Source organism: Thermobia domestica, chromosome 17 (assembly GCF_964235325.1).
Source record: "Thermobia domestica chromosome 17, izTheDome1.hap1.1, whole genome shotgun sequence".
Classification (NCBI taxonomy): domain Eukaryota; kingdom Metazoa; phylum Arthropoda; class Insecta; order Zygentoma; family Lepismatidae; genus Thermobia; species Thermobia domestica.
Genome location: NC_137470.1, coordinates 36,946,980 through 36,965,749, shown reverse-complemented (window position 1 = coordinate 36,965,749; position 18,770 = coordinate 36,946,980).

Sequence of the window (18,770 nt, the reverse complement as noted above, 5' to 3'; positions counted from 1 at the left end):
ACTAATCGTTTTGTCACTACAAGGCTAATTTCTTCCAGTACAATGAGGTTCTTGATTTCTGTAAGATTGATTAAAACTAAGATTTGTTGAAGATCTTCTCATCATGAGAAAAAGACTTAATGGACACAACCATCGGATTATCGAATTATGAACGTTTGGCCACTGCACGTCCAGATTTTTTAACCTTATGACGCCAACCTTGCAAATATTACGTTAGTGCCAATTTGGGGTCTGTGCGGACCCCAACCAATAACGTTGTTATTTGGCACTTTTATTAGCTTTTATTTTTATTATATTGTTAAATACATAGCCTTAGTTTTATTTACTATAATATAGTAAAATAAACACAATATATATATATATATATATATATATATATATATATATATATATATATATATATATATATATATATACAGGGTGGGCCATTTTAATTAATTCACGGAAATATCTGAAAAATGATAAAACATAGACGAAATGTTTGAAGTACACGTTATATATTGCTAAGGGGGAAAGCCAATTCCGCCAAAAGTACCCATCCTCGCCCCCCGTAAATGGGGGTAACGGGGGGTAACTTTGAAATGTCAAATGGGAACATGGGTCGAGTAATACCTAGTTCGAAAGGCCTTGGAAAACTAAGTAACGCTGTACCAAAAGATGTTTCATATTGTGCACCAGTTTCAAAATGGCCGCCATGATATGGTTCGGAAACTCCAGTACCCGTAGTATGAAAACCATGGAAGGTAAATGAATGGAACAAAATTGAAATACGTAAATATCATAGGATGATCCCTGTGATCCCAGTGGCCTCCCTGAAGGGGTCTTGGGAGCTAACTTCAAAATTTCAAATAGTAACATGAGTCGAGTGGTACCTCGTTCGATAAATCTTGCAAAATCAAACATCTTGCAGGAGAAAACGATTGAGGTGAAATAGCAGTGTTCTCAAAAGGCCGCTAATAGTTACTCAAAATGTAACTGTGGCTATCCGCATTAACTCAGTGCACCAATTCTCTATCCATGAAGTCTGCCTTGCAAACAACATTGGGTAGGTCAAACGTACGCCCGAACCGTTGTCCGGTCGGACATTGAAATTTGGAAGTTAGCCCCCAAGACCCCTTCAGGGAGGCCACTGGGATCACAGGGATCATCCTATGATATTTACGTATTTCAATTTTGTTCCATTCATTTACCTTCCATGGTTTTCATACTACGGGTACTGGAGTTTCCGAACCATATCAAGGCGGCCATTTTGAAACTGGTGCACAATATGAAACATCTTTTGGTACAGCGTTACTTAGTTTTCCAAGACCTTTCGAACGAGGTATTACTCGACCCATGTTCCCATTTGACATTTCAAAGTTACCCCCATTACCCCCATTTACTGGGGGCAAGGATGGGTACTTTTGGCGGAATTGGTTTTCCCCCTTAGCAATATATAACGTGTACTTCAAACATTTCTTCTATGTTTTATCATTTTTCAGATATTTCCGTGGATTAATTAAAATGGCCCACCCTGTATATATATATATATATATATATATATATATATATATATATATATATATATATATATATACTAGAATAATATACTAAACACAAACCATTTTTATGCTCTTGCATAGCGATCTTTACAACCATCCCATATATATATATATATATATATATATATATATATATATATGTGTGTGTGTGTGTGTGTGTGTGTGTGTGTGTATTGTGCAACATTTGTGTACTACGACACATTCTACTGAAGTTTTCTACATACTGCATTTTCTTTATTTCTACGTGTTTCAACCATTTCCGTATGGACATCCCTTTCGCACCTTCTCATTGTACCAACAACTGTTGTTATCTGAAGACACAACTCTCGGCAAGCCGGGTGCTTCTGAAATAAATCTCCATGGTTATATTTCCTCACTTATCCAACCATTATTTTTCACCATGTCTTTTACATTGCCTCGTTCATGCTCTACGTGCTGACAAACATATATATTTGTCTTTGAATGATTATGATGTTTCAGTATTGCATACTCAGTAAATTTTTAAACCGTATTTTGCGGTCATACTTAGAATGTAAACATGCAAAAAAAAAAATCTTTGACATGTAGGTACCAGTTATTGATCAATAGCTTACGAATTTCCAGATCGGTACAAGTCATGGAAATTCAGAACGAATATTTCCCAGAGTTCACGGAATGCTGATATCTTGTCAGTTTCTAGTTTCTCTTGACTAGTTTGAATATTCTGAAACCAACAAAAGCTAAGGAGACAGTAGAAACGATTCCGCGACGTCGTATCTTGAAATATTGGACGTCCATTTTCACTTGGCCACAATTCATTCAACCCTTCTCCTGCCGAGTTTGGAAATGGGACCAAAATAATGAAGTCTATGAACGCATATATTTAAGTTTTGTCGTTTTCTGAGTTTTACTCCTTTACTTTCTCAACATAGATTTGAGCTTCTGTTTCCTGCACAATTAGATTGGCTGATTGTTGAGTTTGAAAACTTGAAAGGCACGTATTTCATTCTGAATACTTAATTCCACTGGTTTGAATTCCTTGACGACATTTTCAGCCAACTTCTGGTGGTCTGGTGTCCTGTGCACTTGATTTTCTTCCACGTGGAGATGGAAATTCTGTAATCTTTGCTCCGTGCTCTGTTGACATGTCTAAAATTCGGCTAGAATGCTGCGGAGGGTCATAATAAGAAAACAGGTCCACGTCACGTTCATTGGAGCTACCGGTAGTTTAGTCTCCTTTCCCTTTCCAGACAATTCCACGTTCATTTTCGTAATGGCTGTAGCCCGGCTCAACCACAGTTGTTTCGCAATTAGTTACTTTTACTTCCAACATCCGCAGAACGCTTTCTTCAGGCAGTCCTAGACTAGACAATGCAACTAAATAACATAACTTTCTCATCGTAATTTTGACCTGAGGTGCATCATTTTCAGTATATTTGAGTAGTAATATACTCCGGAAACTTTGAAATACAAATAAAATTGAACAATTTTCTCATAAATATTATACAGGAAGTACACTTTTGGTTAAAGATAATTTATTTGTTTCAAAAATATGTGCATAGTAACATCCATGTAACAATACTTAAATATAATGTATCCAACCAGAATGACAACTTTCATCTATAATTGGTAACGAATGATAGATATTTTAGAGCCATGAAAATTACTTTCGTTTTCGATTTTCTCAATTACTATGCCTGATAATTTACCAAGCATATCAATTTGTTCATCACGGATATATGAAGTGACGGATGATACGTTGCATATTATTCAGTATTCGGTAATACACAGCTGTTATGATTATTCGTTGAGATTCTAAGAATTCCACGAAAGAAGGTGACAATGCTTTTTCGAACTGATAACTTTCTCTATCATTTTTTTTTTTTTTTTTTTTTGCTTTAGAAGACCAGAAGTCCAGCAATTTCATTGACTATTGCTTCGACCTCTCATTGTGTACGATATTCGTGTTTTATCCTCGACACTATATGAGAAAATAGATAATTCCAAATCTTTCTATGAACAACCAAAAAACTCACTGCAGTTGTCATTATTTTATCTATGTGCGCGTCTAGTAGTACTTTTGGCACGCTCTTCGCACAAAGAATGCTATAACAAAGCTGGTCAGTGATCTTTCGATGCACTCTTTTCGCAAACACTTCTGGGAGCCCGTTGGTAAGTTCAGTTAATCTGAACCGGTAATTGGATACCAGTTTTTCCTTTAACGCGTTCCAGCAGATCGTCAGTCTTCACATTAGGTTATCCTTGGACAGTGGCGGCTAATGTTAGTGTTGAAGCGAGCATACAACGACCAGATTCCTTCAGTGCGGCAATTAGAGCAAATGTTAAGTCTCCTTTCCCCTATCTCAGAAGTTAAAGGGACTGGTCGTTGCAGTGCTTCTGCAACAAAGCACGGTTTCCAGTGAACGAGAAGGTTTCTCACGCTAAATAAGATTTCTGAATTTTCTTTCAGTAGCAATTAACAAATCGAATTTGTTTGTATGCATTCATATTTTTAAATTACTGGACCATACTGAAGCAAATCAATATAATGACAATTAAAAAAATGATTGCAGAATTACAAAATAAGAAAGAAAATATCTAATAGAGGAGAAAACAAATGAAAGTAGACCTTCATTTACAAGTTAATTCTTAGCTTATATTGATAATGAAGGCTTCTTCTACAGTAATTTCTGAACCAAATATTAGAAACTCAGTATGTAGAATCGCTCCCCTCCCGCCCTCTGTGGATAGTATTTTAGTATAAACATATTTCTTTTATAAAATAAGTATACTTTATACTCTTGATAATTTCTACATAAAACTGTATGATGGGGAACGTCACATTGAATTTGGGACTAGTTAGCAATGCTCAGGGGCGTAGCCACGAGGGGGTTAAGTTGAGTTGAATTTCAGTTTAGCGTCCCTTTCAGCAGCGAGGCTATATGAGACGTGGACCTACTGATTAACGTGAAATCTGAACCACATGAGCTCCCGCCGGGAATCGAACCGGGGTTTCCCGCGCCAAAGGCGCGTACGCTAACCGCTTAGCCACGGAGGAGCTCTAGCCTCGAGGGGGGTCCACCGGGTCCGGACCTCCCAAAAATTTTGAAACTTGACTAACATTTGTAGACTTTCATAACGATCTATACTTGTTTAACAGAGAAACTATTGATGTAGGCTAAATATTTTATTTTACGCCTCATCATGTACTTCTTTTCTTATAAAAGTAATCGTTCTATCATTTTTTCTAAAAATATAGATGACAGTAAGTAAGAATTACTTATCGTCTTTAGGGGTGCAGTATAAGACAAGTTCCATATTATGTAGACGTATTGGACCTCCCTTAAATACTTTGAACCCCTGCCAGTTAACATTTCTGAGTGTAGAACTGGCAGTGTTGTTTGTTTTGATGTTCTTTGATTTTCGGCTTCTTTTACATGTTGATCCTTCATCTGGCGGGTTTCGAGGTTTCCTTTCCAGAACATATCACATCGGTAAGCATTGTTTCGCCTCATGTGGAAGTATATTGTATTAATCGTGCATTGCGTAACAACCAAGGCGGATGATTTGGAATGTAGATTTTTTTTCTTTTACGCACATGTATGTGTGTTGATGTATGGATATGTGACATTCGGAGTTCATATACCAGAACCTCTTTTGTACCACCTGTTTTGGTTTTTAATTATTAGGTTTAATTTTTTGTGTGTGCTTTAATTCTGTAAATAACCTACAAATTCTGAATGAATTGTATAACATGACTTCTGCAAATAACTTACAAAAAACATTGACCAGCTTTCAACTTCAACTCAGTCAAAGTAAGTTAGGTAAAATAATATTATATATCGCAACAGTCAAATTTTGTTTCCTTTTGTGAATATATATAGTAGGGTCACACTTCACTTATGAACTAAAGTGCTATCCGAAAATACATATTTTAGAATCCTAACGTACTCACGCAATAACATTTATAGATGGAGTTTGGCTACAGAGAGAGTTTGAATTACTCTCAAACTACCTATATAAATTTATTGCGGAAGTACCGCAGCATTCTAAAACTTGGATGTTTGGATAGGGCACATAGTAGTTCCTATGTGAAGTCTTGACAGGACTACGTTAAGTCTCATAGTTTTGGACCTATGTACTTTTAAATTTCATTTTTTCATGTTTTCGTTAGCCTATAACTCGGAAAAGAAGCATTTGTGCACCCATGTTGGTCTATAGTTTATCTCTTATCTTGCTGTCAGGAATCACCTGCCAAACGTTGTCCGTGTTGTTTTGAAACAACCTGTATATCCGGGTGAGACATTTAAAAGTGTTTTCGGAAATATCTGGAAATCTGTAAATCTGATTTTAATAAAAGCTGTAACAAACAAGGTTCATCTCGAAGCAGGACGTCCAACGATACCACACTCTACCCCTCCCCCATCCCGGGGGAACAATGGGGTCAACTTTGAAATCTTAAATAGTAACCCCATTTTTTATCGCAGATTAGAATACACTGGGAAAAATACCCAACTTTCGTGTTGAACATTTTGTTTCATTCCTTCACAATGGCACTGAAATCGACAAAAGTCAAAACGGGTTTTAACAGTTGAAAATGATACATTCTATTTTTTCGACATTTTCCCGCCTTAGATACATGATGGAGACACGTGAGTGATACCGTCTGAAAGGCAGTTCTATTCTGAAGAAAATGAAATGCAAACTATGATCCTTGGGTAATTAGGGATGTCTCAGGGAATTTTTACAAAATACCCCTATGTATATGGGAATATGGTACATGGTCGGTATACATATTTTTGGCAGGCTTATTTTTGCACGTAGAAGATTGAAATTGTGCACAAACATTCAGCCTACTTGGTAGTATTTATCAGATTTTTTTCATATCTCTGCGTTAAAACAAGGGGGTCCAGAGGGGCTAATAGTTGAAAAAGGGATATTTTTACCCAAAAATCCCATTTTTCGTCATTTTCCCGCATTAGATACATGACGGAGACACGTGAGTCATACCGTCTGAAAGGCAGTTCTATTCTGAAGAGAATGATGTGCAAACCATGACCCTAGGGTAATTAGGGATGTGTCAGGGAATTTTTATCAAAATATACTTCTGTATAGGAAAATATGGGGCATTTTCTGAATTTTGTTTTTGGCGGGCTTATTTTTGCACGTAGAAGACTGAAATTGTGCACAAACATTCAGTCTACCGAGTAGTATTTACCAGATTTTTTCAGATGTCTGCGTTAAAACAGGGGGATCCAGAGGGGCAAAGGGTTGAAGAAAGGGATATTTTAACCCCAAAACTCCAGTTTTTCGTCATTTTCCCGCCTCAGATACATGATGAAGACACGTGAGTCATACCGTCTGAGAGGCAGTTCTATTCTGAAGAAAATGATGTGCAAACCATGATCCTAGGGTAATTAGGGATGTCTCAGGAATTTTTTTTTTTACCTGAGATCATGGTGTGTTGCGGTAATTTGGGGCATTGTGAAGATTCTTGATAAAACATTCTACCGCCCTTACTCTTCAAGATAGAAGGTTGAAATTTGGCGCACACATTTAGTCTACCCAGTACTATTTATCAGATTTTTCTGAGATCTCTACGTTCACACAGGGCCGCTCCAGAGGGGCCCAAAGTGTGAAAAAATGTCCCTCCGAAATTTTCCCTTTGACATCAATTTTCTTTTTACATCAATTTTCCCTCTTCTGGTATATTATATGGACATGCAAACCATTGGAAAGCCAGCGTCATTCTGAAGAAAATGAGGTATGAACCATGATCCTAGGATAAATAGTAACGATGCAGTAGCTGCTTGACTGAAAGTCTAAAAATACCGCAAAAACCCAGGATCCCTTAAGGGTTAAACAGTTTTTTTTTGAAAATATCTGTAAACTACAAACCGGATTTCAATAAAAGTTATAACAAAAGTGGTTCATCTCGAAGCGGGACATAGAATGAAACAATACCCGACCTCATGCCCCAAACCCGGGGGGCGCGAGAGGTTCAACTTTGAAATCATAAATATGAACCTCATTTTTTTATTACAGATTCGGATTCTACGGGATAACTGTACGTAACTTTTGTATTGATCACTTTTTCGTTTCGTGATAACCCTGTAATCGACAAAAATCAAAATAGGTTACTAACAATTCAAAAATAAGGCAATTAAAACTATTTTTGGAAATGTCTGGAAAACTACAAATCGTATTACAAAAAAAAAATGTAACAAAAGTTGTTTGTCTCGAAGAGAGACATCCAATGATTCCTCACTCTACCCCCTGCCTCAACTTCCGGGGATGGACGAGGTTGTCAAATTTTAAATTTTGAATAGGAATCCTCATTTTTATTACATATTCGGATTCTCCGGAAAGAAATGCGTAACTTTTGTTTTGAGTATTTTGTTCGGTGTATGATAGATCTGTAATCGACAAAAGTCAAAATAAGAAATAAGGTAATGTATGCATATGAAATATTCGATTCCCGTGGGAGGTATTGACATTTAAACCCATTATAATGGTTGGAATTCCACGTTAAATGGTCTGTCTGCATTTTATATATCCTCGGTACTGACAAACACACTAAACTCCTATCTAATCAACATAATTGAATATACTTTAATTAACCTGGATTTAACTGATTACACCATCCCTGTCAGGGTTAGAAAAATGTACGTATTTTTCCCTTAGAACTTGAATCTGCAATTAAAATGACGGGGTTTCTATATACATTTTCAGTTCTGCCGTTCATACCCAAGTGGGGAAGCGTGAGGCTAATTTTAACATAACTAAATTTCACCCTGCAAAATATTAACTTTTTACTTCGTACATTTATTCGTTCGATTCTTCTTTCTGTAGACATTTTGCAGTATGAACTAACAAAATTCACCCTCTCTATACCTTCTGATCCCTAATTTTGTAGACCTCCATTTTCTAAATCGTTTAAAAAGGGTATGGTTAAACGTTACCGATTGTATGTAAGTTCCTGCAGTGTAATATCCACTGCACATGTTTGGAGTGGTTGATATCTACAAAGAAATTTGAATAATACAGCACTATATATTTTAATAGAGCACACAGTCCAACATGGCCGTGTAAAATACTGGATACACTCTAAATTCAACTTATAACAATAATTTCAACATATTTGGTTTAAAATGAGAAGTTTCAGATTGAATCGGCTCCTCTAGATTGTCTGCATAGGTTCTGAAATTCGTCAAACCGACGTCCGTAAAATCAAAGAATGAATATGTACTATACAATCACAATTATTAATTTCATATTCTTTGAAATTGTGAAGTGTTAGTGAAACATAAAATAAAATTACCGCTGGACTGGTAGACTTGACAGCAGATCAACCCCTCATTTCCTGCCTACTCGTCAAATTAAAAATTACATGGAATTGTTATTTGACATTGCATCTAGAATCCTAAACCATGGTGGAACAAACCTTACATTCATGTATTTTTTTATGCATGCATGCACTGTAAATTTAAATTTAAACAAATGCAAATTTAGGTAAATATTCATTGTGATTCCATTAACCCATTTGAGACCAAATTATTATTTTTTTGATTTCTTTCACTTTATGAAGTTAATTTAGTTTATTATTGCGTAAGTATCACGCAATAATAAACTAAATTAACTTCATGCAGATTTAGGTAAATATTCATTGTGATTCCATCAATACGAGATAATTTACTTGTAAACCTCATGGCGGACAAACACTGTGTGCATGGGTTTTCTCGGGATTCTCCAGTTTCGTCCCATTTTATTGATTTCACCATTCGATTCATTTCTCACGATCAGCGTCTCTTTCACCTTACCTACAAAACGTACCTCCGCAGTGCCCACGGTATAATGTGCCTAGGCAAAAAGGTACCTCCCGATAAAACAAGGCTTCTTTGATAAAGAAGATAATACTCATCTAAGCAATTTATATCACCCAATCAAAACAAATACATACTGTCGGTACATCAAAGACATCTTAATGTTAACACAATGTATAACACTTTACTGGGGGGTAATTATTGCCTAGGCAATTTATACCCCTCCTATATTACAATAAATACAAGTTGTCGTTACATCAAAGATGGCTTAGTGTTAACACAATACATGACACACTACAGGGGGTAATTGTCGCCTAGGCAATTAATACCCCCACCATATCTTAATAAATGCAAGTTGTCGGTACATCGAAGGTGGCTTATTGTTAACACAATAGATAACACTTTACAGGGGTAAATATTACCTAGGCAATTTATACCTCAACTATATTATAATAAAAAAAAGTTTTCGGTACATCGAAGGTGGCTTAATATTAACACAATATATAACACTCCACAGGTGGTGATTATTGCCTAGGCAATTTATATCCCTCCCATATTTCATTAAATACAAGTTGTCAGTATATCAAGGGTGGTTTAATGTTAACACAATTCATAACACTCTACAGGGGTAATTATTGCCTGGGCAATTTATACCCCCTCCTATATTTCAATAATTACAAGTTTTCGGTACATCAAAGGTGGCTTAATGTTCACACAATACATACCACTGTACAGGGGGTAATTATTATCTAGCCAGTTTATACACCCACTCGTTTTTCAATAAATACTTCAATGGTTATGTTAACACAATACATAACTCTCTAGAGAGAGAGGTAAATACTTCCTAGACTATTTATACCTCCTCCTATATTTAAATAAACACACGTTGTTGGTACATCAAAGGGTTCTTAATGTTAACAACACGGAACACCCTACAATGGTTAATTATTCCGTAGGCAGTTTATACCCAGTGTTGAGTTCAGACATTTTCTCCCGGGGGGAAATGCGAACTCCTCGGGGGGGAGGGTTGCTTTTCTGTATTTTTGCAAGAAAACAGCATATTTAACAATTCCATTCACATGCACATCTTACCTAATTGAGATTAATTACTGATAAATATTCAATGTGAGATTATAATTTAAAAACAAAAAACAATCGTTTAATTTTATCTAAGATATTAAATAAAGACTGGCAAAAATTTTTTAGACTAAACTTTAGCTGCTATTTACAGTGCCTACTTTTGTTATTATTTCCTATATTCAGTAGTTACTGTTTGTTACTAATGTAGTTTAAAAAAAAAAAAATAAATTAACTCTGTCCTAAAACTAACTCTATTTTTTGTCCTAAAACAAACATACATAGGAATATATTAACAAAAATGTATCATTCTTTCTCACACTTCTGATTCTAAATCAAGCATATTAGCCTTGGTTTCTCCACTGCATACAGATCAATAGTTTAGTTTACGAAATCTTCAGTAGGATTAGTGCCCGTGTCGTGGAAAATCAGCGCTTGGGGCGAGAGTATACGACGGCACTCCCGTACATATGAGTGAGGTAAACAGACCAGCCGCGAAAGGTGAGAAAATTTTAAAAAGTAAACCCTGCTTTTCCTTGATTTTGAGCACTTTTTATTACTTTTTTTCCTTTAATTTTAGATATGTGCACATGCCCACATGTGCACATGTGTTTCATTCCTCTCTTTTTTCTTTCCTTCTTTATTTTTCCCCTCCCGAATTTTACGCTCCTTACTTCGGCGCCCGGGGCCGTCGGCCCGCTTGTCCCTCCCCTATGGCACGGCACTGAGCAGGATATTTGTAACCTTCAATAGCAATCTTTCATTTATATACTACTATTATATTGATAAATTCTATATAAATCTCTAACCCAGGAGGGATAACTGTTCCTCCCTGATCCCTCTAAATGACGCCCTCTGAATCTCATCCTTTAACTGATTTATTTTTAGTTAAAGAAAGGTGTGTTTACTTTCACAATCGTAAAACACATTTGCGTCTGTTATTTCCGATGCGAGAAATGGGATTTAGGCGCTCTATTTCAAATAATGCAAGACCTACATTTTCAAGAACTGAAGTCTGCTGACATCAGATATCATATGGAATGATCGAAAGATCTTCCCTATCTTTCCTTTCCTATCTCAATCTGTGCCAGTGCTACCTACAGTACTAATATACAATATAGGGCGAGAGTATAGTACCTACTAAAATACAAACCTTTCTTCAACAGTTGACAATTTCATGCTCTGCCAAACTCGGTCATAGCGTTAAGAAATACAGGTTTTATTGACTATTTGGTATTCTATCTTAGATGTTACATGTTTAATATTTATATTAAAGAAGAGCAAATAATTGGGTGAAATAATTTCTACATTTTGTGACTGAAATTTTGGGAGTTTCTCCGGGGGGGAATGAATTTTCTTCGGGGGGAGATTCCCCCGGGCTACCCCCTGAATTCATCCCTTTTTATACCCCGTCCCGTATTTCAAAAAATTCAATTCGGTGGTACCTCAAAATTGGTTTAGTGTTAACATAGTCAAAATACCCTATATGGGAGAAATATATATTGTTATAATCGCCTATGTACTAGTAATGTTATATATATATATATATATATATATATATATATATATATATATATATATATATGCTATAAGAGATATATTCCAAAATTTTGGACCAGAATACAACTGATAGCTGATACTGCCTTATAGAGCATGCAGTGATATATTTGTGTACGATATTAATCAATGACAATATATATTATTTATTTTTTTCAAGTGTAGAGGAGTTTGTTGCTCTTTCAATTTAGAAATATGAACGTACCCTTTATTCTCTATGGAACATCTCAATCTTTCTGTCATAAAGAATGTCAAAACATCTTAAATTTTTCAACGAATAGGCGGAATTTTGTACGATTCTGTGAAGTCAAAATGAATGTGTAGTGTCAGGTAGATCACTTTCAGAACCTTTATCCCCTTCGGGATCCTATGGTACAATTTGTACCATATGCACTTTTCATGGTACATTGCGTTATTTCTCTTCTATTTGAGCTTTTTCGTCCGTTTTTTTTCCAAGTCCAGAGGCCTTGCAGAAGACATTACGTATTGTTTCAGACCGTTCTGCGTCCAGACATAGGGGGTAATGACGTCATAAGTCAAATTTTTTTTTCTCATTTTCTAAGCGTATGTTCAATATTTTTTGGCGGGCTTATTTTTCTACGTAGAAGATTGAAATTTTGCACAAACATTCAGTCCACAGAGTAGTATGTACCAGATTTTTTGTTCCGATATCAGTGCTAAAACAGAGGGGCAAAGGGGTAAAAATAGGGATTTTTACCCCCAAAATCCCGTTTTTCGTCACTTTCCCGCCTTACATACACGATAGGACCACGTGAGTCATACCGTCTGAAAGACAGTTCCATTCTGAAGAGAACGACGGTCGAATTATTATCCTAGGGTAATTAGGGATGTCTCAGGGAATTTTTATCAAACTATACTTCTGTATAGGGTAAAAGTGGGGCATGGTAGTGATTTTTTTTCTGGCGGGCCTATTTTTTTACGTAGAAGATTGGAATTTTGCACAAACATTCAGTCCACTGAGTAGTATTTACCATATGTTTTTGTTCCGATGTCAGTGCTAAAACAGGGGCAACCAGAGGAGCAAAGGGGTAAAAATAGGGATTTTTACCCCAAAAATCCCGTTTTTCGTCATTTTCCCGCCTTACATACATGATAGGACCACGTGAGTCATACCGTCTGAAAGGCAGTTCCATTCTGAAGAGAACGACGGTCAAATTATTATTCTAGGGTAATTAGGGCCGTCTCAGTGAATTTTTATCCAAATATACTTCTGTATAGGGTAAAAGTGGGGCATGGTAGGGAATTTTTTTCTGGCGGGCCTATTGTTTCACGTAGAGGATTGAAATGTTGCACAAACATTCAGTCCACCGAGTAGTATTTACCAGAAATTTTTTTTCGATTTCTGCGTAAAAACAGGGGGGTCCAGAGGAGCAAAAGTTGAAAAAAGGGAAAATTTGCCCCAAAAAATTCCTTTTTTCAGGAATTTCTCGCCTTATATACATGATGGAGACATGTGAATGGTACCGCCTGAAAGACAGTTCTATTCTGAAGAGAATGATTGGCGGATTATAGTCCTAGGGTAATTAGGGATGTCTCAGGATTTTTTTCCCTGAAATCATAGTGTTTTATGGTACTTTGGGGCATTGTGGGATTTTTTGATAAAAACTCTCCCGCCCTTACTATTCAAGATAGAAACTTGAAATTTGGCGCACACATTCAGTATACCAAGTACTATTTATCAGATTTTTTTTGATGGCTACGATCACACAGGGGGGTCCAGGGGGGCCAAATTTCGAGAAAAAAATGTCCCTCCAAAATTTTCACTTTGACATTTTTTCCGCTTCTGGTATATGGTATGAGCATGCAAGTGGTGCCAGTCGAAAGCCAGCTCTATTCTGAAGAGAATGAGGTATAAACCATGATCCTAGGATAAATAGTGACGATACAGTAGCTGCTTGACTGAAAGTCTAAAAAATAGCCCACAAAGCCAGGATCCGGAAAGGGTTAAAGTTAATTGATATGAATATCGCTTTACTTTGTTCTCAAATAAAGCTTAACTGTCGTCAATATTGTTGCTGTAGACGCATGTGTGGCATTTTGAAGAAGAAAGACATGAATCTATTCGAGCGTAAATATAACGCAATTATTTTTATATGTCCGGTTTATGAGATTATGCACTTTCGTTACACTTTCTACTGTAGTTTCAGGTTGCTCTTTAACCTGTTTTCGTGTTGCAACCGAAAACAAAACTAGGTAAATCAGAGTTTGTTTATAAAATTCTAAGGTTCTCACTTGTCATGTGGCTTAGTACAGCAAAGAGTAATATAACGCTGTTAAAATTTTGATCCTGTATTTTATTCAGGAACGAATTAAGTCAGGAGTAAAGCAAACTAAAATAATAATTTTCATATAAAGCATTTTTTTCTCTTTCTAATATAAAGTTCTCTTAGATTGCATGGTAGTATTCTTAGAGAATTGCTAAGGAAAACGTATAACAATTTATTACAAATATTGCCTTAACTTTTAGTTCGGTCCACTGTTTGGTTTGGTTTGTATAGTTAAATATCCCATGCTTTGGACACAGCGGTTTCATAAGACAATAATATACTGCTTATAGTGGAATCCGAACCACTTTTTGTTTAAGTGTACTCGATGGAGAATCGAGCTCTGTACCGAGTGCTGAAAGTAAGCGTGCTAGCCATTATAACAAGCAAGGGTTCTTACCCCACTTTTGTTAAATTAAGAAAGAAAAACACAAATATTTTTTCTATTGTATCTTACACTTAGCCTACCTCTCTACTTTTTCCAGAGTTACGACAACCAGAAATAACCAAACTATTGATTCAGAAACATATTTATTCACAATCAACAATAGGACCAGCAGGCTCCTCCAACTCATAAAGTGGTTTTCTTTTAATGATCCTGACAAAATATTACCAGTCAGTTATAACTTTTCGAGTTGTTTGTTATCTATCTTTACTGAGAAATTTACCAGAGTGATGTAAAAAATTACTTAATATGTAACTTAGAAAACCGGCCTTCTGTTTATCAGGGACAATTTCATTTGAAGATCATAAGTTTCTGTGTTTGTTTTCATCACTTCGGTAGAATGGGAGTTACAAAGACTTCCTCTCAAACAAACGAAAGAAATCCTGTGTTTTATGTAAGGAGAACATGTAAGAGTATGATCTTTTTTAAAAAAAAAAATAATTCCTTTATTTTAATATCCAAAAATATTAGCCAGTGACTTCGAGGACCTCCAAACTTGGTATGAATTAGTATTTAAAATAACTTGGTATTCGTAGAGTTAATTCTTATATGTTAAGTTTTGCTAAACAGATTACATCACTAAGTACATTAATCAACTTTTCATCTTTATAAGAGAAATATCTGGCGGCATAGAACACCTGATTACTTGCTAATTGGAAATGAAATGAAATCTTTAGCTTTACGTCTCACGCTTATGCCGGTTAGGCTAAAGGAGACGGTGATGATGAGAGATGAGTGAAATAGTGGAATTAAGAAAGTGGGAGGATACGAAAGAACACCAAGGAAACCCACGAACACGGTGTTTGTACACCACAAAGTCCACATGGCGCGGGCTGGGATCGAACCAGGGCCCCAAGCACCGGGGTTGAACGCCCTATCATTGAGCCATCGCGACCCCCACTTACCAATTAGGTTATGCCCATCAATTCTTGTAAACACCTATGACAAAAGTGACCTTAAAATCAAATAACTAAAGGTTGGTATGACATTGTTAAAGAACGGAATTTCCTGTGTTAAAAAAAAAATCAGAATTTTATTTACTTATATGCAATACATTTTGAAAATAAGTGAAAAAACAGGGAAATAAGTTACACAAATAAATAAATATATTTCGAAACAGAAACTTAAATGTTATGTGTATTGTAAATATCTGAAAAGTCAGTTTTAAAATGACTACTTCCTATCAAGCTATTCTTTGGAAGCGTTACCATGGACCACCATAGTTTTTTCTTCAAGTTCTTCACTGTAAATTTGTGATGATTTTCTCAAAAATGCATCTTATATTACGATAAAGATCACTCCACTTCACAAGAAAAAATTCTCGCTATTGAAACATGAAATTTCTCTAACACTGAAATTGACCACAACTTTCTCTACTTTTCCTTCCAAAACTATTTTACACGATATGTGAAAGCCTTGTTTTTATTTTTTTTAATATCTGTATATTTAGACATTAGCACTTGTCCATTACTTCCAGTAAGTTTTTTCAATTTTGTTTCTACTATGCGGATTACACACACTGAAGCTGACATAGTGTTCGATAATGTTTCAAGCTTTTCTATACAATGAGGAAGAAAGGTTAGGTTTGTTGAAATGAATGTAATCTCGAGTTTTATGGAAGGATCTTTTAACAGTTGTTTGCAGAATTTCTAAAGACTATGCTTTGTCTTTCTCGAGATCATTTACGACACATACTAATTGTTCAAAGTTCAGGGCATAATACCCAACGGCATCCAACCAACTGTCTCATTGCATAGCTACAAGAGCGGGTTGACGAAGAATCCCAGGGCATATCTTTGTTCTTTTATGTGACTTCATAAAAATGTTCTTTCCATTTGATACGAGTTTATCAACCTTGCTTTAAAGGACTTCTATCTTCTCACATTTCTATGCAACGCATGAGCTACATAGGTAACATGCACCATTTTCGGCTAGCTAACGGCAAGACCTACTCCAGCTTTTTTCATGTAAACAGCAGCATCTGCAACAAGAAGAAGAAAATTGTCAAATTTTATGCCTTGTTGCCACAATAGCTGCAGTGCTTTCTTATAAAGCTTTCCTGTCTTTATACGTGTAGCAGCAGAAAGCTCCTTGCACTCTACCAAGGTACTTACTATCAACACAGTTTCGCCATCATACTTAGCACTCCTACAACCACGTTTTCTACATTCTACCTAAGGGGGTCTGTAGTTTCATCCATACATAACCAAATATTTTGATTCGCACATTCCGAGCGAATATGTTATGAAGTTTGCTCCCATCACCTGTGCGAGTAAGCTTTGGTAATGCTGATTCATGAGGCATTGCAAAGTTCGTATATTTAAAGAAAAAACTTTAGTAATTCAGTGTTCTTTAATTTAAACAGTGGAATATCGACGGATACAAAAGTCTGCACAAGTCCTTTGAAAGAGTGGAAAATATTGAAAGTTAACCATAACAAGACTCAATTGGTTGACCGATAAATACCTGTCTCTCTCTCAAACGTGAAGCAACATTTTTGCAAGAGAAAGGTCCAGTATCTCAATGCAGAAAAAATATTTACCAAACAAATCCTTTCCCGAGACATGATTATTCAAAAATCATACTGCTTAGAGAACAAAACTCTCGTATAGAGTCTTACATTAAAATTAAACCACCTGTTATCTACCAAAAACTTGGTTTTGTTAAAATACTGGGGTTGGTATAAATTTTCCAGCCAATAAGTAGACCTCTATAGAGAGTTTTTTTTATTAGTATTAAGCAATCCTTGGTGTACCGCCGATTCGTATTTGGTGAAATAAGTGTGGGGCATAGAAATTGGCTAGGAAATAAGTACCTCCCTATAGAGTGTTTTTTTTATAATTATCTTAATCATAAAACACTTTTAATGTGCAGACAACATGTATTGAAACATGAGAGAGAGTGTAAATTGCCTAGGTAATAAGTACTCCCTATAAAGTATTTTTGTATTATGTGAACGTTAAGCAACTTTGACATACCGACAATTTGTATTTGTAGAAATATAAGAACGGGTATAAAGCTCCTAGGCAATAAGTACCCGATATAAAGTGCATTTTTATAGGTTAACATCAATTCACAGTTGATGCACCGACCAGTTGCATTTTCTTGAAAAATTGGAGGGACTACAAATTGCCTAGCCAAGAATTACTACCCTGAATACTATTGTGTATTAATTGAGTTGATTTTAGTTTAGCGTCCCTTTCAGCAGCGAGGCTATATGAGACGTGGACCTACTGATTAACGTGGAATCCGAACCACATGAGCTCCCGCCGGGAACCGAACCCGGGTCTCCCACGCCAAATGCGCGTACGCTAACTGCTTAGCCACGGAGGAGCTCTATTGTGCATTAAGTTGACATTTTACGCAGTGCTCGTGTATTTTCTCGGGGTTCTCCCGTTTCCTCCCACTTTCTTCATTCCACCATTTCATTCATTTGTCATACTTACCATCTCCTTTATCCCATATGGCATAACCATGGGACGTAAAACTCAAAGATTTCATTTTCATTTCATAAGTTGACATTTAGCCACCTTTCATGTACCGACCTTATGTATTTGCTGAAATATAGAAGGGGTATAAAATGCCTAGGTATAAAGTATTCCCGTATAGATCTGCTTATTGTTAGGTTAACATCAAGAAACATTTGATGTATCGACAAGAGAACTTCTTGAAATATGGGAGGGGGCATATATTGACTATGCCATAATTCCCCAACGGTAGAGTATTTTTGTATTATGTTAAGATTAAGCCACGTTTTATGTACCGAAAACTTGTATTTATTGAAATATGGGTGGGAGTATAAATTGCCTAGCCAATAATTATCCTCTGTAGAGTGTTATGTATTGCGTTAACATTAGGCCATTTTATGTACTCGCAATTTGTATTTATTGAAATGTGGGTTTGGTTAGAAATTGCCTAGGCAATAGCAACCCCCTGTAGAGTGTTATACATTGTGTTAACATTAAGCCACCTTTGATGTATCGACAACTTGTATTTAATGAAATATGTTTGGGGCTTTTAAATTGCCAAGCCAGTAATTACCCCGCTTTAAATTTTTGTGTGT